This window comes from Corvus kubaryi, unplaced genomic scaffold, assembly GCF_017639235.1.
Source record: "Corvus kubaryi isolate FWS band 111438036 unplaced genomic scaffold, C.kubaryi_AGA036_p1.0 65088, whole genome shotgun sequence".
In the NCBI taxonomy this organism is placed as follows: domain Eukaryota; kingdom Metazoa; phylum Chordata; class Aves; order Passeriformes; family Corvidae; genus Corvus; species Corvus kubaryi.
In genome coordinates this window covers 84228-109970 of record NW_024581757.1, presented here as the reverse complement: position 1 = coordinate 109970, position 25743 = coordinate 84228, and the positions used below count along the sequence as shown (strand labels likewise).

The following is a 25743-nucleotide window of genomic DNA, read 5'->3' as shown; positions in this document are numbered from 1 at the left end:
CTGGTATGAATATTTGCAAAATCATTAAAAGACAGTGGAGAAAAATCCTTAGAAAGCTGCTTGTCATACTGTCATCTTAATCCTCAGGGAAAGTCTGCAAAATACATTTGAAAGACAAGCATGGAAATGAAATTCAGGAATCTGTTAGGTCTTAAAACTCATGAACTCAGTGGTTTTAAACCACATAATTCTCTTGACCACTTCAGCCAATCCCACCGGTTTAGCACCTTCTTTTTTAGGGAGAGAAAACAGAAAGAATAATATAAAATGAAATTAACAAGTCTTGCTCCCCTCTGTTGGACTCTAAAACTCCAGTCTTCTCGTTGGTGTGATGAACACACCTAATTTCAGCTCTGCATGGTGGTTTTCAGCTTTCCTGACTCAAAGAGCAGCACTGCCTTTAGGTTCAAGCAAAGGCTCTGCTTGTCACTCATTTCCAGCGCAGTCCATGGATGTAATGAAAGGTCCTTGTGTAAACCTTGCCTTGCTGGCTTCAGTGCAGCATGTACTAATGCTAATATCAACATTTGGCATCATTACTCTGTGTGGATAGCGCTTATTTCACTGACTTACTTCACTTATTTCAGTGAGAGTTCGCCGTTTAGTTCCTCAGAATAAATAAAGGATGTGATGTCTGGCTGGAATGGCTTTGTGACAGTCCAAGGGCTTTAGCTTAATAGCACTTAAGAAACTTGAAGTATGCAAAAGTAATGCAGGCTGTTATTTCTCTGGTTTAGAAGTAAAGGAATCCTTGGAAATAAGAGGAAAAGCTCCAGAATAGAAGTTCTTTAGGTGCAGTTTAAACCATATTAATTGCAATATCATTTGGGGCTTCTTTAACCTATTAGATAGCTTTGAGTTTTTGTAAACACTGCACATTTAAATATATTTAAAAGTAGTACAGCCTATAGGTGATTTTCAATACCTGTGTTGGAAAGTTTTTGGGCTGCATAAAACCTCAGGAAAATTTTAGAATTAAGTTTTAGGGTAACTTTATCAAGTTATATTTGCATTCAGTGGTTCAGTTTGGACTGGTGAGTTTCAGTAAATGATTTTCCTTAATACGGTGTTTAAAGTCTTGTGGTAATGTTTTAGACCTTCAAATGTGGGTTCAGTGTCTCACCTCATTCAGTGCATGAAATTAAAAAAAAAGCCCTGGGGTTCTTTTCTTATCATTCCTTACTGAATGCAGCTGTTAAATTATCACAGGTGCCACTAATACAAGCCAAAAAATATTTCAAATAACGTAATTTTGCAGTCGGTCTTTAAATATAGAAGAGTATTTACTGTACCTAAGTATATATCCTCAAATTGCACTGTCGGAATTATTTTTTCAATACTCATTTGGTTAGTCTTTCAGGAAATAAGTTTTCTTATTATGCTCACTTTTTAAAAAACTATTCGAGGCTTAAAAGAAGGAAAACATTAGAAGGCTGATAAGAATAGGCAAGTGATGTCTGTGTGGCAGCACCTTTCTGTGACGTTTTTGTTTAAACAGAAGATTGTTATTAATACTTGTATCAAAAATATTTTTCTTTTTAAAGGTGGTTTTATTTTCCTCTATCGTAACCCAAGAAAATTGCTGTCAATTTCAGGAGTATAGATTAATTTTAAATGTTACCATTATCAACTACGTTATATATATCAATTCCTAAAGCTTTTTTTGCACAAATAAAGATAAATGTTGATTTAGACTGTTGTTTACTTTTTGTAGAACAAAAATCCTTTGCATACTGGAAATTTTGGGTTTGAAGAACCTCGGAGAACAGTGCTGTGTAAGCAAGTGATGCTGCTTCAGTGGCCTCCTTGTGGATTTTATTTGCGTTTTTGCCACTGGGGGGAGCAGAAGACTGTCACAGGCTTCAGGGAATGGAATCAGTGTCTTCCATCTCAGAAGACTCAGGCCTTAGTGCTGAGTTGTGGGAGACTGTGGGTCCTTCGTGTCTGGCACATGCTTGAAGACCTGTTTTACAGTGAATAAAATTCCTAGATAATCAGGTTTCGCGCTTGCTCTTTTCTGAAGAGTTGCGTTCTGGATAAAACATGAAGTGTATTTTAGAAAAGCAAGGGAAGGAGATAAGGGGGTTTAGAAAAAGGAGGGAGAGGGACTTACACAGGCAGGTGGTGACAAGATAAGGGGCAATGGTTTTAAACTGAAAGAGGCAGGTTTAGATTGAGTATTAGGAAGAAATTCTTTACTGTGAGGGTGGGGAGGCCCTGGCACAGGCTGCCCAGAGAAGCTGTGGCTGCCCCATCCCTGGAAGTGTTCAAGGCCAGGTTGGATGGGGCTCTGAGCAACCTGGTACCAGTGGAAGGTGTCACTGCTCATGGCAGGGGGTTGAGATGAGATGATCTTTAAAGTTCCTTCCAACCCAAACCATTCTGTAATTGTGTGAAGAGTAGATTCTGACTGGTGTTGATTTAAGCAGTGAGCTGAAATTTCCTGAAATGTTTTGTTTCAATGGCAGCTCCTGCAGCACGAAAGTAGATGTCACTACATCACTGCATTGGGGTGCAATTTGCTTTAACAGAAGATGCTTTAGCTGAGAAATCTATATATGTTTTTAAAATTAATGTAGTCTTTAACCAGATACTTGCTTTAATCCTGGTCTTTCAGCAGTAAATCTAAAAATGCTGTTCCCTTCCTTTGAAAGCATTGGGAAGGAGGAAACATTCACTTTGTTTCTTTTCATTTTAAAGGCACAGAATCAAAGGCTGTATATAAACTCTAAACATGTTATTCTAGACAGACTACAACTCTAAATGCTGACTGGTTATTCCCAAGCTCATTTCAGGTTCTCTGTCAGTGTCTTTGTCTGTCACTGTAATTGGAAACAAGTGCCCCATGGGCTGTTGAGGCCTTGCCTTCCCTGCTAAGGTTGCTGGACTGGTAATGTTCATGCTGCATGCAGTTTCTATTACATGTCTTTAACTTCTTTGATGTTTGGGACAGAACAAGACATTCCTGTTGCAAGCCAAGTTTGGGTTTTCCCTTTGGGAAAACTTGTTCTGTCTGTACTGTCAACAGCAAGCAGTCAGAATTCCTGCTTCAAAATTCATCATCATCATTTTTGCTCATGGTGTATACAGCTTAAACTAAGCAGAGCAAGCTTAAAGAAATGTTTGGGTAACACTTCAGTGCTCTCAGTCATAGATTTACAGCAGGGTTGTGGATACAGCAGAAATATCAGATGGCAGCTCCCAGTAGATCCTGGAGCATACCAGCAACCTGGACCAGTGATGTGTTTCTGTGCCGGTTTGGCCAAATTTAGAAATGTATCCTCTGAGAGAAGGCAGGTTATAAACCACCCCTCCCCCACCAGGTTCGGGAAAAAAAGAAACTTTTTCCTCGAAGGAAAATGAAAGAGATAAAAACTATTTATTTAACAAACACACAGGGAAAGGATAGTGCTGCTAAATAATAAAATCTCTCACTGTTGAGAAAAACCTGGGAAAATGTTAAGAGTCCTCCCTTTGGTCTCCCTCCTCCTCGGAGCTGGGACTTGGCCCAGGGCCAGGCCCTCTGTGCTCGGCGGAAAGTCCTCCCGATGTGTTCTGCTATTGAAGCAGTCCAGCAGAAAAAGGGATAAAAATCCGAAATTCCAGGAAAACCAAAGTTCAACTCTCTGGAGGAAAGAAACCAAAAAACTGCTGAACAAGCCATCAGGGTGCTTTCTCGGCTCCTCTCCCACCGCAGCAGAACACAGAAGCCCCCCCCCCCAAAAAAAAATGCCAAGAACGAGAGTGTGTTATCTCTGCATCCTTGAAGGCTTTTTTCCTTCTCTCTCCGCTTAGGCTCAGTTTAAAAGCATAGAAAGGTGTATATACTAATTTCTGGGCATTGTGCAGCGATAGGGAATACAACATCAAGTCACCCCAAGACAGTTTCCTATGGGGTCATTTGTTGTTCCACCTCCTGTTCTTTTGTTTTGACAGATAAAAGCTGACTTGAGACCCTTACCCCTCCTAGGTTGCTTTTTGTTGTTTTTTATTTTAATATGACATTCACTTATAAATTATTTTTTGACTGATGCTTGAAAGAGCCATGGATTCTTATTCTAGGAACATAAACAGCTGAGGGTGCTGAGTGAGCTGACAGATGTCACCATGAGAGTAATTTCTATCAACATGGATAACCCTGATGACTGGAAAAAGACAAACATTACTGTGTTCAAAGAAAAAAAAAAAGGCAAGAAAGAGAATCCAGGGAACTAACACTGGCCAGCTTCACCTCTTTCCCTGAGAATACTGAAGAGCAAATTCTTATATAAACTATTTCTAGGCATGTGAAGGACTGGAAGGTAACTGGAAACAGCCAACATGGGTGTACCAAGGAAAAATCTTGCCTGACCAACCTGGCTACCTCCTACAATGACTGCCTCTGCAACTGAGGGGGAAAACAGTGGAAACCACTTACATTCAGCAAGGCTTCTGATGTTATCTTCATGTGGTACCTTTGTATCTTAAGTGTGGGGTATGGATTGGATGAATGGTGAAGAATTGATTGCACCATAAGGCTTAAGCAGTCGATAGTCTGAAGTTTCAAATCAGTGGCTGTTTACAAGGAGTCTTTCCTGGAGTTGCTGCTGGGGTGAAACTATTTTAACACTGATCAGCAAATCAAGAGGAATGCACCATCAGCAAGTTCCTGGATAACAGCACCCTTGGGAGGAGGGATCAGAATGCCAGAGGGCAGGTCAGTCACCCCCAGGGACCTCGGCAAACTGGGGGCGTGAGCAGAGTGGAACATGCTGGAGTTCAGCAAAGGCAGGCGTGCAGGTGGAGGAGCAGCATCCTGGAAAATGGCCTGGGGGGGGGTCCTGGTGGGAAAGGAGCAGGATGTCGTGCTGGAATGGGGATGAAGGTTAACTGTCGAGCTGCCGTGGGGAGAATGGTGATTATTCCCATCAGTTTGTTGCTTTGGAATACCCCTGGAATAATCTGTCTGGTCTCGGTCATATCAGTGTGAGAGAGAGAGAGGGAGACAAACATGAGTCCAGCACTAGCCGGCTACAGGGCCAGGATATATGACGTGCTAGAAGAGCTGAAGTGGATTCCTGTGTTTAGCCTGAAGAGAAGACAAAAGCAGGGACTTAACTGCAGCCTTTCATTAACTACATGGGCTTTATAAATGAGACAGACTTTTCAGAACTGTAAAAAGGGCAGTGGTCATAAATTGCAATAAAGTACATTCTAACAGATTGAAATAGTATTAGTAAAACCCCAAGCCTCTTGAGCACAGAATGATTCCATGTCTTTCTTGAAGATTTTTGAAGGGCCTTTGCAATCTGATCTGGCATTGGATTTATCTCTGAGCATGGGGTTGAACTTGATGACCACCAAGAGTCTTGTTCATCTGACATTTTTGTATGAGCCTCATTCCTGTGTGACATCTTTTTTGACCTAAGGTTTTTGTATATTACAGCACTTACACTGACTGTCTATAAGGCAGCCTGTTGAACTAATCAGAAGCACGTTCCTAAACCAGATGTCTAAAGACCTGAGTAAAATAACTTGGTAAAGACCTTAGTAACTTAGACGTGAACATAAACCCCTACATTCTGTGGAAAATATAGGTAAGATTGCCATGTGGTCATCTGTACATGTGCCCAGAGCAATTTCATTTTCCCCTGCTCCTTCAGCCCAATTATGTTGTTTTGTCTTTGTATTGGTTTGGCTGAAAAAAACAAAATTTTTCTTCTTAAAAATAGCAAATTACGTTAAGTGGAACAGTGCATGACTCTCATTCAACAGTGATGAATTGTGTCCTGTTGTCCTACTCTGATTTAGACTGTTAGGATGAGTCTTAGCTATCTTATATTTTCATGAAGTTAAGCTCTTCGTTTAAAATGATGATGCTTCAGCACTGACTGCAATCTCCGTTTGAAGGCCTTCAGAAATGGTCATTTTTCCTATGAAATAACTATTTTTTAAATGAAATTGAAAACTGGATAAAAACAGGAAGTTGGTGTAATTAAATATTAAGATTTTCAAAATCAGCCTTTACATTCTGGTAAGCTACTGTGTCTCAGAACTGGTGGTTCTTCCCTCTTCCAGCTGCTTTGGTCTTTGTCTTCCAACATCACGTGCTAATGCTTCATCAGATCTTAACACTGAACTCAGGGCTGGAGGCTATTAATGAAATTTAGATTCTTCTGGAAATAGCACATCTCTTACAAAGAGAGGCTTTAAATGCCACAGAGCTAACAGGAGATTAATTACTTCTATAAAACTTATCATATGCTATCAAAAAAAGGAGGAAAAGATTGCTAACTTCATTTCAAGCAGTGGATCAGTTCTGTAAATTTAATGTGCCGAGCAAGAAAAGGAGGCACAGTCTCTAATATTGATTACTTAACACATGACTGATGGTAAAGCTCCTCAATTTTCCAACTCATTTCTACATTGTTAGTATTTGGCTCAAGTCTCATATTCTGTACTTTTTTGGAAACAGCATTTCACAGGTTTTGCACTCCAGATTTTTGCTATTCTAAGTGTGACAGGTGAAATTGTTTGAAAATAGGTCACTTGCCTTCAAGGTTTAGCACTTGTGGATTTTGAAGCCAGCCTCTTTCTGACACAGAAGAGTTTGATGATCTCACCCATTACCTCTGAACAGGATTCTGGCAGGAGTGTCCTGTGCACCAGTTGAGTCCTGGCCTTGCACTTGGCTGCTTCTCTTTAACCAGTTTCTTCCTAGCCCCCATGGCAGCTTGTGCCGTGCATTTATTTGTAGTTCATTCTGCCGCCCAGCTTCTGGTTTTGATGCTGTTCACACTGAAAACTGAGGAAGGATAACTCTGGTTTTGATCCCCATTTTAAGCCTTTTCTGACTGTGTGCCACTTTTGGGGTATTTTCCCAGGCCTTATTCTTTCCTATCAGAAGAACGTTTTTGATGTTTTAACTTGAGTTGCCATTTCTTTACTTTGAAGGCTTTTGTGTTCCCTCTAGTTTGTTACTTTATGCATTCCTTAGAATTTCTCATCTTGCACATGTGGGATCATTTTTTAAAAAGTAGTGATTTATCTTGTGAATTTGCATCCTTTTTCTGCAAGATTTGTCTCTTTGTAGTGCACATGTTTTTACTAATAAATGTATAAAAATCCAGGCCTGCTCTGTGCAGAAGGGCTTGCACTGCCCTCAGTGTAGTTGACTGAAGGCGGTGCTTGCCCACTCAGTGCCCCCGTTGATTACTAACCAGCTCTAAATTAGCATGGTGTTGGCTCAGGACTGTTGGAAATCTGTGGGCTGTCATATTTAAAGATGTGTGTGACGCTGATTTGAAAATATTCATGAAGATTATCTTTGATGTTCAGGATTTTAGTATGAAAGATTTCTGTGCTCTAGTCTAAAATTTGGGATTTGTAGAAGACCCCAGCCATCCCTGCAACTCTGCTTTTTACTCTTACTAAAGTGAATTTTATGTACCACGTAATTTATTCATGTTCTTCATCTCCTTCTTGCTTTATATATTTAAAGTAGAATATTAGTCCCTGGTTTTTCTTTCCTGTAGAGAAATTTCCTGCAGTGCCTGTTGTGATCATTTCTTTCCTTTTTTTGCAGTGTTTATAGCTTCACATCCTGCATTAGCAGTTTGGCTGCATCTATTTCAGTATTAAAAGTTCCTGATTTTAGCACATAAGGCTTGTGATTTTGCTCATTATTATTTTTTCCTTTTCATCCAAAAGAAATGTTTCACAATGGAATTGTACAAGGACTTCCTGAGGATTGAGCTTACATTGTGGGGCAAATCTTGGGGCAGAAAGAATTTGAAAAAGGGAGAAAGGTGACCTGGCTGAAGGCCACCCTGCCAGGCCAAGAACTTCTCAGCTGAATTAGCTGGAGCTTGGTAGCCAGATGCCCAATGCTGTAGTGCCAGTCTTTGCTCTTCCTCTTCACCTCTCGAAGTGTTTTCTGACTACTGCTGCCAGAAAGCAAATCTTTGCAGATTGGAGATAGTTAGTTAGAGGAGCATATTTAGATAACATCTGAGGCTTTTTTTGTTGGTGGTGGTTTTGGTTTTTTTTTTTTTTTTTCACTTTTTCTGACTGTAATAGTTTGTCTAACCTCAAGATAGAACGTTAAAATCTGTACTATTAGCTCCTGTTGAAACTTAATCCTGTTGTTAAACGTTTTGTTTTCCATCATCTGGAGGATGAGATTTTATTGGTAGGAGAGAGTCAATAGTTTGGAGCTGCAGTAACATTTCAGGAATAAATGACATCACTCTGGTATCAGCTTTCTCAGAGTCTAGCAATCCTGACAGCTAAGTTGCTTTTCCTCTGGGTCAGGGTTGTGCAGTACTCATTGGGAAACAGCTTCCAAGGGAAAAGGGTCGTCCCTCACATCCTTACGTGTGTTTTGTTGTCTGTGTGTCAGGCTTGTGGTAAAGAATTAATGTCTCTGGAGACTGGTGAGTAATTCTTATGCATTTTAACAACTGTTTTTCTTAAGACATAAAGCATTTCCTCCCTCTTTGGAAAAATGTTTTTTTCAGATTTTTTTAATGCAGCATTCAATAACTCGCAATATATGCAAAGCAGAATACAATTTTTTAGCATTTAAGTTAAGATTTTAAGTAGAAACCTAATTGCAGGTAGTAGTTGTGTTTATTACTTACTGTAACTGTGTCTAACTTCCAAGATTTTTATTTAGACATGCTTGTCTGCTAAATCACGCCTTGGAGATTGAACGTAGCAGGAATTTGAGCTTTTTTAAATTAGCTTGCAATGCTGAATGGGAAGAACTTTCCAAATAGACACTTGTAAGGTATCTGATTTTAACACACAGCTCATATGGCAGTGTTACTGAATGCCAGGTTTCAGATGTAATTTGAGGGATTTTAGATGCTTGTTCAGGGCACAAAATGGAAAACCAGGTACATTTCCAGTCAGTGTATGTATCTGTGTGGATATCACCTGCAAAGCTGGATGTCTGTTTCTGTATGGATGTCATATATTGAGCTGCAAAATCTGTCAGCATAAAAATTATTTCAGAAAAAAACACCAACCAACCCACAAAACTGTATCTGGCTGTAGCTTAGGATTTAAATAACTGAAAAATACTTCAGTTTCCACTTCATGGTAGCTGTTTTCTCGTCATAGGAGAAATATAAAATACTTGTCTTCTTTTCTCCTCCCTGGCAGTTAAAAGTCTCATTGTAAAACTGCTGCAGTCCTGTGGCATTTGGAAATCTTGTCAGATTCCAATTTTGAAAAGGTTTATATTTTTTATAGCTAGAAAATTACAGCACACATATCTACACAGAGGTACTTAGCAAGGGAAGCCCAGGGTTTTGCTGTGTCACTTTGGTTTTGGTTTCTTTTGGTGTTCTTTTAAGGATGACAAGTCTTGATGGATGAATACAGGCAAAAATGTCTTATTCATCTGTTTGAAGATTCTGGGGAATAGTGCAACTCATCTCAGCAAAAGTTAGGTATTGATTTTCATCAGGAAATAATTCCAGACTGAATTTGGATGGTCTGAATCAGAGCTGTGGGTGGCTACGTGGATGTAATACATCAGCTTTCAGAGACCTGTGTTTAGGGTAATTTCATTAATGCATCAGCTGGCAATTTTTGTGATGCAGCATTGATAAATTGTAGATGCAGAATTGATGTAATATTTATGATTTACGTGGTTTGGAAGATGACTGTTAGCATTGAAGTTCCTTTGTAGCTCTGACTCTTCATGTAGGTGGTTTGGCTCCCAACCCAGAACTAAAAGCAATGAGCTGTGTGCCTTTTAAATTCTGTTGTCATGAATAGAAGAACTATTTTCTGTGTCATTATAGTTTCCAAATAAATTCTAATGTTGAATTTAGATAAATTTTAATGTTTCATTTAAGTGAGATGTTTATCTTACGTACTTGGGGCCTTTTTTTTATTCTTAAAGCTTGATAAGTTAAATTTTATTGCAAGTTTTATCACTAGTTTGTTTTGTTGGGGTTTTTTTAGTGTGGCTTGAGCTTAGCCAAAATAGGTTTTTATAGGCAGTTATATCAAACTGTCTTCAAAGTTGTTTAAAGTGTGCTGTGCTTTTTGATATGCATAAACCCTATTGAATGTACTATTAGATGGAAATGAATACAGAGGCTATGCACAAAAATGAGGTGCTGGTAACATTTTAGGTTTGGAATTGTATAGATTGAATGGCAGAAATAACTATTTTGCTGTTCTGTTGACAGTTAGGATTGTGCATAAACTTCTGATTCCCTGCTTTTCTTTAGCAAAAAAACCCATGCAGCTATACTTCTAAGTTAGTCAGTTAAGCACATAATAATGTGCTTAAATTCTTTCCAGAAAAGAAAAGGGAGTGGAATGGGAGGCCTTTCTTAAGTATAGGCCTAGAAATGCTTACTGCATGTGTTAGCTTGATCATGGTTGCTAATATGAAACTTCTTGGGTTTGCTGGTTAACGGAATGGAGCCATAGTTAGAGTAGTGATGGCTGGAATTTTCCAATTACTTTTTCCAACCTACAGGAGTTACATTCTAGCTCATGAGTTCCCCGTTTTCTTTCCAGATTAGGTTGGTTGTTTTTGTTTTTTTTTTTTTAAAGGAGAAAAGGATACAGTTTAAATATAAGCAGACTTTTTAAACCTTAAGGTATATCTTCATTTAAATGTGTGGCTACCTAATGTAAGCTAGAAGAGGAATATATTGATGTATTTAAAGCTATATGTCACTGAACTATGTGACTGAAAGAAACTTCTGGCTTTGCTTCTAAACTGAGCCAGGTGTATCAGTCTGCCTGTTTTACTGGGAAAAGGGGGTTACATGTGGTTCTTCTGGTATTGAAACTCCTATTTTATCTAAATAATACGATCCCTGCTGGAACTCCAGCTGTGAACATTCAGTGTGATCTGCAGTTTCACTTATCTAGCCATAGAAACAAATATTTTGCAGTAAACAAGTGAAAGCTGTCACGCAGACAGTAATTTTCAGAAGCTTTAAGTGGGGGGTTTATTTTGGGAGGTGGAGAGATGAAAGGACGAATTTCTGATTTCAAATTTCTGAGCAGTAAAGTAGAGCGATGATCACGGAACAAATTCTTTACCTCAAAATACCTTCTGCCTAATGAGGAGAAATATGAACAACATTCATGGCAAGGCACTATTGCTTGTTCACACTTGCTTTTGGGGAAGCTGATGAATTTATTGCTTGAACTTCACTTTTTTTTTCATTTGCCTCATACATTGATTTGTTATCATTTTCTAGAATGTTCTTTTTTGCAAAACACTGAAGATGCTTATTTTGTGGAGACCATGTTTGCTTTTATAACATACGTTTTATGAAACCAAGCTTTTAGCTTGGCATTAAATCATTAAAAACTTTAGTTACGGGGCAGTGCCAGTCATTTCAGGGTTGGAACTCTCCAAGTAAAAGTGAAAATAAATTTTATCTGGAATTATTCGACCAATATGTATTTTGGCTTGTGCATTTTCTGTTCCTTTAAAATGCATGAAGTAGGCTGAATTGTTTGGTTTGGATGGTTTTTGCCTTAATTATCTCCAGGAAAAGGGCATGAGGAGGGAGGAGACCATGGCAAGTGTTTTTTGCTGACTGGTCATTGGCAGAGCATCCTCAGAGTGCCTGCCTGAGGCCAGGCATGGATCAGGAGCGTGTTGAGTGTTAGCACACCATATAGTCAACAGGCATGGGGAAACTTCCCAGCCCAAGGCAACAGTGCAGTCAAACTCCCTAAATTTGTTCTCCATGGAGGAGTTATTCAAGTGACAGTTTGTTTTCAACATGCAAAACTTACTTTACTCCCCATTCTTCACGTGGAATGAGAAGTTGCTGGTGAACTGATGTCTTTTTTTTCTCTTTCCCCCCAGCCTTCCGTTGTTGAAATTCATTGCTTTATGAGATTCAAATGGCATAGGAGGAGAATAATATTCACAAATAGCTTCAAAGGCTGTGTCTTCAAGTGACTTTTCTTGTGATGTCCACCATTAAAGAGTGACATTGTTGTCCATACAGCTGTAGCCAATAGCCTGTTCTAGAGATTTCACTGCCACCTTCATCAGAGCAGGATGCACAAAAATAGGCTGATATGGAGATAGAGATGATCTGTGATTCCTGTTCCATGAGCTACATGGTGCCTGGAGCTTCAGTGAGCACCAGCAATCTGGGTTTAAAGCAAGCAAACAAGTAAATATTGGTGTTTTCAGACAGGAATGACCAGGGGTGTTGTTTTTTTTTCCTCTTTGTGCCAGTTCTGAAGTACTGTGCTACTCCAAACCTGCTGGCCATAAACACATCTCAAAACTTGCCACGCTTTGGATCTAGGAAGGGAGTACACCCGCATAAAGGCTGGATACCCAGAAAGAATGCAAGGAAATTTGGCATGCCAGAAGAAAACCATTGAGAAACAATTTAATGTTAGAAGGTACATAACAAGTAGAACTGTATTGAGTAGCTGGAGATCTGTAAAAATTCTGCATAGCATAGTTACTTTATAGATCTGGAATATCTCTAAAGTTGCTGATTTTGCAAAGAGTCTATAAGGTGAGAGATACTGTAAAAACATATTTCTTTACAAATCCTCTGTTTTATAGTCTTGAAATGTAGCCTAAAATCTGCTTTCCTGATACAATGCGTAATCCAGAAAGAAAAAAAGGATGGAAGGAGTTTTCACTTCTGGGTTTCATATGAACATTCCCTGCCTTGCAAATCTCTTCCTTATGTTCATGTTTTCTACTGCTAAGAGGAGAATTGAGTAATACTCCATATGGTAAACAGCAGTCAATTTGACTTCTTTGGATACGATTTTACTAGTCCTTTAAAAGTGTTTCCAAAGCCAGATTCAACATAAGAAAAACTTAAACAAGTTCCTAAAGAAGTCGATAAAAAATTACATTCCCACCCAGTACAGAGGGTGTTTTTCTTTGGAATTTTCATTGCCATTTTAAAATCACATGAAATGACTGACGTTGAGTGTGATGTCTGCCATCCCAATGGTTTTCTGTCACTGACCCCGTGCTCTGACACAAATGAAATAAACATTTTTGCTTTGCATAAGGTGTTTGTCAATGAACTGAGTCTTCTTCGCCAGGATATTTTTCATTACCATAAAGATGCAGTCTTAGAAATCTGTGGTGCAGATGAGCTGCTCTCACATTAAAATCATCACTTTTGCCTGCTTGAGGCTGAAGATGTTCTTAACACAATAGTGAGCTGTTGCCAGAAAAGCCAGTTCCATGTCACTGTACTGTACCCTGAGCTTGAAAAATCACCTGAGAAAGAAAAACAGCTCCCAGATTCTGGCTCTCACTGAGGTATGAATTTAATGGAAGAAAATGCTGGCAAGGTCATTGGAGGCATCGTGTCTGTTCAAGAGGTCTTGTCCTGTAGTTTTCCCTACTGCTGCAGTTTAACCTTGGAAGGAACAACCTGGTGTGCCATTTGCTGAAGCAGTGTGTGTTGCTGGGTCAGCAAAAGTCTTTAATAAATATTAATTGTTATTTCCATTGTACTGTGAGATAAGGATACAGTTGTGAGAGTCAGGATGTAAAACTAGGGGACTGCTGAATTGTAATGTCTTTTTGCTGGGTATGTTTCCTGCGGAGCTGTCAAATGTGCTGACAGTTCACTTTGTAAATAAACTGTAGTTGTTCCTTTGCATTTATGAAGTAAAAGGATAATGCAGATCAATCTGTGTAGGTGTTGAAATCGAAGATGTGAAAATACAAGGGGAGGCAGCCAAGAAATACTTTTGTCAAATGGAAGTATCTAAACTTCTAGAGCCAACGGTTTGGTTGTATGAGATCAACAGGCATCAAAGTGATTGACAGTCTGCATATAAGCAGTGGGTGGCAGACGTAAACTCTTGATCAGATGGGGTTCTAAAATTTCATCTGGTAGATTGAATAATGATCTATCCTGCTACCTAAATGCTGTTGTTCTTGTGGTACTTATTTTAGCCAAGTCACCTTTTGAAACGGGTTTTTTTAGTGCGGTATACTAACAGTAACACTTTAAATAATTCATTTGTGTTTACCCATTGTACAGATTCTTTTTTTCTTCATTTAAAAAGGCCAAATTACTTTAATTAGAGAGAAAGTGTTACTCATCTGCTCTGCTTCCTTACCTGATAGTGAGTATTGGTGTTGCTGCCTCTTCAACTGTCTGTCTTAATTGTGGTTTTCATCTATTTTATAAGAAACTTGGCATTGAGATTGGAAAAAGCAAAACATTCGTTAAGGAAATAGGATTTAATCTTTTAATGTATTCAGGTTGACCTGCTTTTTTTGCTATTTGTTGGGTAGACTGGTTCTAAGAATCAATGAATTTTCTCATAATAACTTTAATTGTGGATATTTTTTATATGGGAGCATCCTTTGAACTGCTTTTCCTAATTTTTTTTTTTTTTCTAAGTTGGCATTTTTGTGATAACTTTGGGAGAAGATGTTTGAGTGATGTGAAAGAATTCTGCACAGCTGGGAATCTTAAGTCTTAGCAAGATTTGATTAACAATGCTATAATGTAACTAACTTTTTTTCTGTGTATTCTGAACTAACAGAAAGAGGATCCTGCCAGTTCTGATAATGCATATAATAACAGATCAAGAGAAAGCAAACTAAAATTGTATTTGAAAGAGAGTTTGTTATTTGGGTTGGGGTTTTTTGCATTTTTTGGTATGAATCTGACTTCTGCCTAACCTTGGACATTTTCTTCTCGAGCATCTAGACTGTAGAATTGTAAAATCACAGAATGGTTTGGGTTGGAAGGTGCTTAAAGATCATATAATTCCAGCCCCCTGCCATGGGCAGGGACACCTTCCATTAGACCAGGTTCCTCAAAGTCTCATCTGATCTGGCCTTGAATGGGGCAGCCACAGCTTCTCTGGGCAACTCTGCCAGGGCCTCACCACCCTCACAGGGAAGAATTTCTTCCTAATATCCAACCTAAACCTACTCTCTCTCGGTATGAGGCCATTCCCCCTTGTCTCGTCACTCCAGGCCCTTGGAAATAGTCTCTCTCCCTCTCCCTTGTAGGTTCCCTTCAGGCACTGGAAGCCCACAGTTGGATCACCCAATGCCTTCTCTTTTCCAGGCTGAACAATCCCAATTCTCCCAGCCTTTCCTCATAAGAGAGGTGCTCCATCCCTCTGATCGACTTGGTGGCAGAGCAGAGTAGAGGGGCAGAATCACCTCCCTCAACCTGCTGCTTTGGATGCAGCATGGGATACTATTGGATAAATGCTCCCACTGATCCATTTTGGGCCTGGTGACAGAGGGAGGGCACCAGTCTCCAGTTTCGGATGTAATTTGGCTCTGCCTGTTTCTGTGTCATAAAACTGTGGGTTTCCATTGCTCTTTGATCAGACTCATCAAAGCAAGGAGTTGATGCTGTAGATTAATAGCATTACGCAGTGTGGAATTCAGTGCTGCAAAGGGCTGGTTTTGCTAATTGCTGACAGGTATTAGCACCAACAATTAGTGCAGACAGTCACTGAACTCTGACAGCCACAGCAGCAGTGAGCCATCGCTGTAGATCAGAAGGTGGCTCCATCTGGGCTGACATTCTCTGCCTGATAAGGACTTGTGTCGATGTTTAAGATGAAGTTGTGAGAGCACCACGTCAAAGTGTGCTGCTCTTTGGTATTCTTCTGTGGACAGTGTAATGATGCTTTTCCTGAAAAGCAGTATTTGCTGAAGCGTTGAGGCCTGCCTACTTGTTATAAATACTTGAAGTTAACAAGGTGAATAATAGGCAGTGATGGATTTAAAATTAAATAAAAGAGGGGAAATGTGGCCTCTTTGCAGTTAGATCAGTTCTCGAGGTTTCCCCACAAGCCTGATTGGCGTTCTCACCTCTAAATTAAAATACATTATATCTGCACCAGGATCTTTAGTCTGAAATAGGAGCAAATGAACATTAGGTATGGATGTTTAAAGAAATGGTGTAGGGTCTCTTTTAAAGGATGTGAGAGTTCAGAGAAAATCCTGAGATAATTTCTGATCTACTTGTGATGTCAAACAAATCCCAAACCAATTTTATTTGCTGCTGATGTTTTAATCTTCTGGAGACTTGTAGAACAACTTACTGCTATTCTTCTAAGGCAATAATATTACAATTTTTCTGAAATGATCAGCTCCTGAGGCTGCACCCAAATCAGCTGAAAGAAAGGAGAGCTGAGTGAGGCTCAGCTGCGCCCTCGGACCTTGGAGATGACAAGTGACATGTTCAGTGTTCCAGTTCAGTGCCACACTTTATACCCCGCGCGTCTCTGTGCTTGAACTTTACGTCACAGGCAATGAATATTTTTAATAGAGTTTGTACTCTTTTGTCTGAGATGAATGCAGGCCCACACATGGTGTAAGCTTCAATTAATTATCCTCTGGGGTCTGCTGCACATATTTGCATATGCTCTGTCAGTGGACCACCAAGATTATTCAATTAAATCCTCACAATGGCTTTAAGAAGGCCAGTGATTAAAGCTTTAGTCATGACTGTTCATTTATAAAATAATTATTTTTTATAAATTTCTGTCTCGGTGCTTATTTCTTGAAAAATAGGATCTGTTGGGAGAGACAGCTTGAAATACGGGCTGTGTCTGAATGCATACCACAATTACAACTGATATACAAGGGGGTGCACCAACATTTCAGCTGCTTTCTTCTGTCAGATTGCTAAAAGAAAGATTTCTAATCATTTCCCAGATGACAATGACTTACCAGAAGTTTGCCAGACCATTTTTCTTGCTCAGCAGACTTAGGAAGGGTCTAGTTATGACCCAATATATTCTGATGTAAGTGCTTGATAAGCATGGTTTTCTTTTAAAACTTCTACTGAGTTGCTAATAGAAATATGTTATTATTTAATAAATATGGCTGTTTACCAGAGGTGTGACTGTATGGTGACGATGCCAATTCCCACATATTTGAACTGATCAAGAAATGAAAGTTGTGGAGCTGTCTGGAGACAGTGTAATGTTGTTACATTTCTGTATAACCTTGTCTAAGATGTTTAAGGGATTTGATGTGATTTACACAATCTTAAGAAAACACCAAACGCAAAAATAACCCAAAGCAACCCACCATTCACACAAAAAAACCCAAAAAGCAAAGAAACATGAATAATGATAAGTAATAGTAGATGAGTTAAGAGAAAGATAGAAATGTCACCAAAGGTAGAAAACTTAAGATAAATAAGGTATTTAACTACTTCTGTTAATGAATATTGGTCTTCTTGATCCCAATGTGCTTAGTGAGATTTGTAGAGCAACACTGTGGTTTTACCAAATGCCTGTTGAAATTCTGCTGCTTTATTTGAGGTAGTAATTCACTGAAATTATACATATTTTTCTGTTTTTGTATATCCATTGGATTTGTACCTTAATAAATTCAGGAGCTTTACTTTTTTGCAGTTCTAGAGGAGGAGTTTGTTGAACAAATGCACAACTGTTTCCAAATGAAAGCTTATCTTGGTTTTTCTGTGTCCTCTGATTGCCAAATCCACTGAGCTCCCTTTTGAACCTTGAGTGGAGAAGGGGCTGGGTTGAGTGACAGGACAGTCGAGGTTGTCAGTGCTGGAGAGGAGTAGAAGAGTGACAGTGGTGCAGGTTCCTCAAGCCCAGTGGAAATGGAGACATGGCAGAGCAGCTTTTCACAGGGTACACTAACTGGAGGCATCTTGAGTTCCTGGTACCAAGCGAGCTTGCAGAGAAGTCCGACCCAAATCAGACCTCAGCTGGGAGTACTTTTGACAGCAAGACTGGCCTTTTTGCGTAGGCCTCACATTAACATATTTTAATATGCATATGTACGCATCTATAGGTATTAAACGGCTTAAATTGTCTACATTCACTTTTCTTATAAGTATATTTAGCTTTTTTTTTTTCAAAATATAATTATTGAAAAATGAGTTAAAATTGCTAAGAGGAATTGCTATTAAAGTAGCTTTCTCTGGTAAAATATCTTTAAATTTCATACAGTGAAATGGAGGCATGAGTCAGAATTGCCTTTTGAATTTCTACTTCTCTTTCTAATGCTTGCTCAAGAGCACATTTCACTTAGGCTTCTAATAAATAAGGAAGGCCAAGGCTTGCATAACTGAGCTTAGTGGTATGTGGTGGAGATAATTTTCTGTCTAGTGAGCTTTGAAAACAGTAACAGTTGGTATGTAGCTATAAAAGCATTTTCTAAAAGTTTTTACTGAATTTGATGCTTGTAGTTGTTGAGGGGGTGACTAAGACAACTGAATTATATCTAACTTACTTGGTGTGATGAATTTCTGCTGGTAGTATTGTACAGTTGTGCTCATGCAATCAATGTTCATTTGTCCCTTGTAAATTCAAGTCAGGTTTATTTCTTGTTCTGAAAATCTCTAATATTGTATGAGTAAGAAAATACTAATTAGTGGTTTCTAATTTACTCATATTAATGAAATGCCCCAGTTTATTAGTGTGCTAATCTAAGTGGTCTAATCCAGCAGCAAAGACAGCTTTTTCTTTGTATTGGAACAGCTTTTCTTTGTTCTTTTTTTGGGGGGGGGGGGGTTGAGTTTTTTTGTGGTTTGTTTTTTTTTTGTTTGGGTTTGTTTGGTTTTTTTGGTGGTTTTTTTTTTTGGTTGGTTGGTTTTGTTTTTTGTTTGTTTGGGTTTTTTGGGAGGTTTTTTGTTTTAATTGAATGTGGCTTTTTGTTTCCCTCTCTACAAGTTAGTTTTAACTACTTCTACCCTCTCTACCTCTTCAGGAGAGGCTGCAGTGTCCCTCTTGCATCAGGGAAATGAGCTTTTGGAAAACATTAGCTGATCAGACATCTGCTGTCAGTCTTCACAGAATGCCAGACTGGGTCACGTTGGAAGGCACCGCAGTGGCTCATCTGGTCCTACCTCCCTGCTCAGGCAAGGTCATCCCGGAGCACATGGCACAGGATTGTGTCCAGATGGTTCTGGAATATCTCCAGTGAGGGAGATGGCCTCTCTGGACAATCTGTTCAGTGCTGGGTCACTGCACAGGGAAGAAGTTCTGCCTCATATTTAGGTGGAACTTCCTGGGCATCAGTTCCTGCCTGTTCCTCTTGTCCCAGCATTATTGGGCCCCACGGTCCATGCTCTGAGCCCTCCCTGCAGACAGGCACAGACAGGGATGACGTCCCCTCTCAGCTGTCTCTTCTCAGGGCTGAACAGCCCCAGCTCCCTCAGCCTTTCCTCCTAAGAGGGATGCTCCAGTCCCCTCACCATCTCCGTAGCCCTTGGTGGATCCACTCCAGGAGCTCCATGTCTCTTTTGTCCCAAGGAGCCCAGAACTGGACACAGCACTCCAGGCATGGCCTCACCAGGGCTGAGCAGAGGAGGGTGGCACCTCTCTATGACCTCTCAAAGATGATAATGAGTGGCCTGTCATCCACAAGAGACAAGTAGTAGCCAAACTGGAGAATCCAGTGGTGCTTCTGGTCCACAAACCATCTGCATAGCCATGCTGCTCCAAATCGTGTTTCTCTTCAGAAAACACATTGTGGGGTTTCAGAATTGTTATGTTACTCTAGTTCTTGTAAGTTCTACAGGTAGTTAACCATTGAAGGATCCTTGGATTTCAAGTGTGAGGCTTAGAGACAGTTCTGCCTTCTAACACGTACCTCACTATTCTCCTAAACTTACCTCAGATAGCAAACTGTGTTAGTCATTTTTAGCACAGATTAATACTTACAGAATTGAAAATTTTCTTCATCTGCAGTGCTATTATCAAGGTACTGATAGATCCTGTGCCCAGGGCTTAAAATGTAGTGAAATGTTACATAAATTGATGACACGTGGCAGGTACATCTCACAAATTACAACAATGGCTTTGTGGCCCTTACTGAGTCTCAGTATTTTACAAATTCCCAGATATGTTACCTGCAGAATGAAAGATACCTCCTACAAAGTTCTGGGAAGCCTGAAAACAGTAACTTTTTCTGACAATGGAGTGTTTGATTAGGAAGAAGAGTCTTTTATTAAAACCTTCTCAATCTCTAACAGAGTACATGCTATTTTGGCAACTATTTCATCCCAGCATTTTGAAAGGGTTTTTTTAATATTTGTTCTTGCTTACATAAATTTAGTTTTACGTTGGAAATGTGTCATGAGAGCATGTTAATCATATCTGCTCAAGTGAGAAAAAGCTGTTTTCGTATGAAGATTTTCACTGGAATATGAATGTGGGTTTAGAAGGTCCCATTGAGAAGAAGGTTTATAATTTTGGGGCAGCAGTGCTTAATCTTTTGGAAAATAAAAATCAGTAATAAATGAAAAGCTGGAGTACAGTCAGTTGTGTAGAAATGTCCAGATGCTTTTCACTACGGCAGCAGCAGGGATACCAAAGCTGCTATAACTGTAACTGAGAAGGGCTCAAGAGGAAAAGTCTACAGAACTGGCAGGTTGCCTGAAAAAATAAACTCGGAGTAGCCCAGGAAAATGGTGGCAGCAGTAACTACAGTTGAGGTGCTACATTGTCTGCCAGGAAAATGAGTGGAATTTTGTCTGCACCTTCCCAAGCGTGTGCACACACCAAGGGTTATTCTGCACTTTGTTCTTAGCAGCGTGTGGGATGTGTTACAGGTCTGTCAACACTTTGGGACTGGCTGTCTCTTTCCCCCCCCCCCCCTTTTGCTGGGACTCCCTGATGTTGTTACCATACTCAGATGTTGCCCTGTGGAGTCATGCAGCCCCATTTCCAAACTTGTTGTTTAAAAATCATAATTGAAAAAAGGCTCATAATTCTAGGGTATGGTAGCACTGGCAAAAAAGTGCTTGCATTTGCTGTTTACTGTAAAATGAGACATTACAGATTTAGTAAAATAGAAGTGTCAGTATAGCCACAGACCACATCCTTGCTACAGTTGTGTAGGGACTACATTTACTTAAATTTTTTCCGAGTTCAGACAACTCTTTGTTAGGTTACTGTAAGCTACTGCATCTATTTCCAGTAGAAATTAGAGATTCTTATGCTAGAAAGCAAGCACACAAGGTAGAAATGGCTGATTTGATTCACCCCCCACCCCCCTCCCAGGTGAAGAATGAAGGGCTTCACAGAAGCCAAACAAAACTGGCCTAGGCTTGTCTTACATTTGTTTCCACCTCACCTTTAAATATCAGTGCAAAAATTCAGCATTAATGCAGAGAGAATGAATTTATTGCTCTGGTAATCTTGGTCTCCTTACCTTACTTGCCATCTTTTAAAGTATTTTGTCATGACAAATGCATAAAACTGCTTCCCAGAAGAAATATCTCTGAGTGTATTTGTGATATATAGTATACTTGTGTGTATTCATAATAGAGGTTAGATTGTCAGTCTGTAAATCTTAGATAAGACATAGAGTAAGTGCTAGGAAGCAGATATTTGGTGTAGTATTCTTCTGAAATGTGTTCTTCAGTGTTCATTTGTCAAAAGGAACAGTGTTTCTAAATTAAAGATGTGGAGGCCTCTTCAAAGTGGTGTCGTGGTTTGTGATTTTGTTTGTATTCAACCTTTGCTTTGATGGCCACATTGAGAATAAGCAAATGAGAAGGCCTTAGCACTGAGGAACACATAAATAAAGGCTACAAAGAAAGGGCATGAGAGAAGCTTTGAAGTGGCATCTAGTTTTAATTTTAGTGGGAGGAAACCAGATGCATCTTTGGGAGTTCTGGCCCAGCTCTTTTTTTTTTTCCCTTTATTTTTTTAAGAGGACTGGGAGCTCAACCAAATCATTCAATGGAGAGACCCCAAACCAACTGTTTCCACTCTGGTACTTTGATCTTTGTTGCCACTTTTGAGTGAACTGCTCTGTTCCAGAGCAAAAATTGTCTAACCCTTCATTTCAACTGTGTGCATCATCCTGGACAACTGGATTACATATCTCTCTTTTCTCCGTTCCAGCTGCAGTTATCTGAGTTAATTTCCTATCCAATATTCTGACAAAGATGATAGCAATTTCAAAATAGCAAAACTGATCAGAATTTCGATTTGGCTGGCTTCTGTAACATGTGCTAGAACAAACCATTGGTACACAGCATTTTGGGTCAGCAGTCCTGTAAACGCAAGATAGCGTGAAAACAAAGAAACCTGCTTGTGTAGGACTTCTTTTGGCAAGCTCTGCACCTGGAATGATGTGCTCAGTTGCTGCTTGCAAATAGAATAATATCTCTGAATGATATATTTGAGTGCTTTTCTTTTTTCAGTAGTCCTTGGATCACATTAAGCCAACAATAAGATTGCTGTTGACTGTACATTTAGTGAGTAGATTAAAACTACACAACAAGGTTTTTCTGAGTATGTCTAGAAAACAAGTAAAATAATCCTGTCTCCTAAAGAGATTAAGAGTCTCAAAGGATGGAAAGGAGAAAGGGAGTAGATAAGAAGGCAAATAACATGAGTCAAATTCAAGGTTACTGTCAACTTCTAACTGAACAGGATAAATCCTTTTGCTCTCAGGGCTTGTCCATGTGCCAGAACTAAAATACCTTATTAATGATGCTAAAGCTTGCAGTTTTCAGAGGAAAGAATTGGAAAGGAGAAGTTTGAAAATTCTGTAGAAAAGAAAAGGGGTCGGGTTGGTGCTATTAGGTTGGTATCAGTTGTCTTGCACTGAGATAACTAAAAATGGACCTTCCACCCATGGGAGGCTATTTTGGTGTGGTTAGGGTTGTGTGTTTTCTTATTTATTGTTGGTTTGGTTTAGTTTGGTTTTGATTCATTTATGGCAGGTATCAAACCACTGCTGGAATCAAGCATAGAATATTATCTTCATCCATGCCAAGAACTATCCTTTATTTTGCATTGAAATGCTCATCTCATGTCATCTTAGTGTCATTTCTGAAGCCCAGCACATTCCAGTAGCAATTATTAATGAGGAATAGTTTGTGGCACTTACCAAGTCTGGAGAATATGCTCATGAGTAGTAATGAAATACACAGGGAATTTTTTCCTGTCTTTGTCTCTCTTATGCCATTAATGTGGATCCTAAAATAGTAAGGATCAGTTATGGCCTTCAGAAAAAGTGCAGAAGACTTTGTGTATGGTTATCCTGTGTTCTCAAAACACAGGAAAAACTGGAAGGAGGAGGCTGTATCTCTGCATAAGTAAAAGGAACACACTGGCTTCTATCTGGCTGTATCAAAGTGAATCACTCTCTTTCCACATAATAAAAGTACAGACACATAAATATGCAGAGTTGAAACTTTGAATTACACATTGGACTTGGTATAAAGTTGAAATTAGAGTTCTCATTAAAAAAAACTCTCAGTTTTTTGCTTTATTTCCCCTGAGATTTATTGATGATGTATAGATAACAGTATAATAATTGAAATTCCAAGTGTATGTGTGTGTACCCAGAAATTTATGGATAGCTGAACAACTGTCTAAACTGGATGTTGAAGACTGTGAATATCAAATTGTAGCTTGAATAGAGTTGAATAAAACTCTGTGCTCTGCAAGATGGAGTTTAAAACAAATGCCTTAAGCTACTGTTATGTGGGAGGGTTATGACAATAGTTATCAAGCTTCGCTACACCTTGTGCAAGTATTTAGAGGAGTCTTGTCAAAATACCAGCTAAATTACTGCCAAATATGCAGTAATTAGATGAGTAATGAAAAAGTTTTCAAATGGAAGTATTTAAAATCTATTCATCCTGTTAGACATATTTACAGTCATCACTCTTAGTTGCACAAGCTGAATTTCCAGTGTTCACTTGTGAGATGTCACTTGTGTCTAAGATGAAGGCAAAGAAAAGCCTGTTTTTTCCTTTGCCTTGCCCTTTTAGAAGGAAGTGATTATGCAGATCCAGAAGGAAAGTACTTCATAATCCACAGGAACATGGTTCATGTCTGTGATATGTTTTCTGCCTTTTTTATGTAATCCCAACTACCTCCTGTACATCTCAACATCTGTGTGAGCAGTGAGGAAAACCGTGTTTTCCTCAAGGATTTTTTGGTGGTTTTGCAATGCTAACTTGATACATGACTCAAACCTGAAGCAAAATATTCTTGAATATTGCTGTCTTTGCTCTCCTCTCTCACTTTTCTGCCCTCTCCCTTATTTCTCTCCTGGTTTTGCATGGCTTCCCCACTGCAGTCTTTCAATATTGGCCTCTTCCTGTATCATCAGTGAGGTGCACTCACACAAAACATGGGATGTGCCTCCTCTTGGGTGGGCCTGAGTATTGATGGTCCCTGAGCAGAAGTCCTGATCCACTTATTTCTACATTTATGGATGTCAGCTGACTGTGACCTGTCAAGGTTTAATGCAAACAAGAAAGCAATGTTTTGGCAAAGCTTTTTTGGCCAGCTCATCTCCGTAGGTTTTGTTTGTTTTTTTCACTTTGGTGTGAGAGTTTCTGAAATGTCAGAGGGGAAAAAAAAAGAAAGTTTCTGGAAGGGAAGAAAAAGAGGGATCACAAAAGAAAAAACACCCAACCAAATAAACCTGGATGCTTCCTCAGGAATGTTTTGAATCTGAATTCTCTTTAATCTGGGCCACTTTCCTTGAGAGGCATTGTATGACCACGGCAATTAGAAATGGCACAGACTGTCCTCGGAGTGTCTCTTTCCTGTCTCCTCATTGTAATTGATACATTTCTAAAACAACAGCTTCTTCAGGAGCTAAACTTAGAACTATCTGCTGAATTTAGTACAAAGATAAAGTACTGGAAATGGCTAGCTCGTTCAGTAAGCTGTAACACAGTCTCTCCATTTAGGCATCAGTAGGTTTTTAAAATCCCAGTAGAGGAAGTGCAAAGAATTGGGTTACCTTTCTAGTCTTGCACTATAGGTTTATGAAGGCTTATCCATTCATTCACCATGAAAGTAATGTGGATTTTTTATTCGGCTTTTGTTTGGAGGCAGCTTTTAATCAATAACGCTCTAAAATTGCAAATTGTTATGATTCAAAGAATTTTATTTTAAAAGTGGAGAATATTAAGATAGGCTTGTTAAATTGAGGTTGTTTTTACGAAGCAAGAAGGGTGGAAAGCGTGACATTCGTGAGATGAGCTGTGCTTCATAGTTTTGAAAGATCAGATGGTTAAGTGAGTAGGCAGTAGGTGTTAAGGATAAAGTGCCTGTGATCTGGAGATCATCTAGTCCAAAGCCTCTGCTAAAGCAGGCTCACCTACAGCAGAGTGCACAGGGTTTTGTCCAGCCAGGTTTTGAATCTCTCCAGAGGAGACTCCACAGCCTCTCTGGGCAGCCTGTTCCAGTGCTCAGTCACTCTCACAGTACTTTTTCCTCATATTCAGGTGGAACTGGCTGTGTTTCAGTTTGTGCCCCTCGTCCTGTCGCTGGGCACCACTGAAGAGAGCCTGGCCCTGTGTTCTTGTCACTCACCCTTCAGATAGGTGGATGCATTGATAAGATCATCTTTCTCCAGGCTGACCAAAGCTTCCTCAGTCTTTCCTCACAGGAGAGATGCTCCAGTCCCCTCATCATCTCCATACCCCTGCGCCTCTTCAGTAGCTCCTTGTCTTTCTTGAACTGAAGAGCCCAGAACCAGCCCTCCCTTTCTCTTCCTTCCCTTCAGAGGCTGGAGGACTCAAATCCAAACATTTCTTTCTTGCACAGCAGCAGCTGATAGTTGTTGAATTTGGGCAATTTCTGCCAAGCTGTGGGAGCCACTGTGATCTATCAGGATCTGCAGTTCAGGGGAATGAGATAATGCCAAGTGAGCATTTTTGGGCTGCTGAGGGTGAAGCTCAGCCTCCCTGCCACTGCAGGGTACTTCAGAGCAGCACCCTGAATTAAAAAGCCACCTGCAAAAGTAGAACTGTGATTGCAACC

At 39.6% G+C, this 25743-nt stretch overlaps 1 protein-coding gene across 12 annotated transcripts in view; it reads left to right on the top strand.

Moving 5' to 3' along the window:
* Positions 1 to 25743, top strand: part of LOC121673010 (pleckstrin homology domain-containing family A member 5-like) — a 102175-nt gene that overhangs the window by 7215 nt on the left and 69217 nt on the right. For 3 of the 12 annotated variants that reach the window (XM_042046011.1, XM_042046010.1, XM_042046009.1), the window contains exon 1: positions 8291 to 8414. The exons of 1 other annotated variant lie outside the window; for it this stretch is intronic. The gene's annotated coding sequence lies outside the window, so the exon portion shown is untranslated. Of the gene's footprint in view, positions 1 to 8289; positions 8415 to 25743 lie in introns of those variants that run through there. 8 more of the 12 variants (XM_042046013.1, XM_042046017.1, XM_042046016.1 and 5 more) reach the window with 5 other exon arrangements.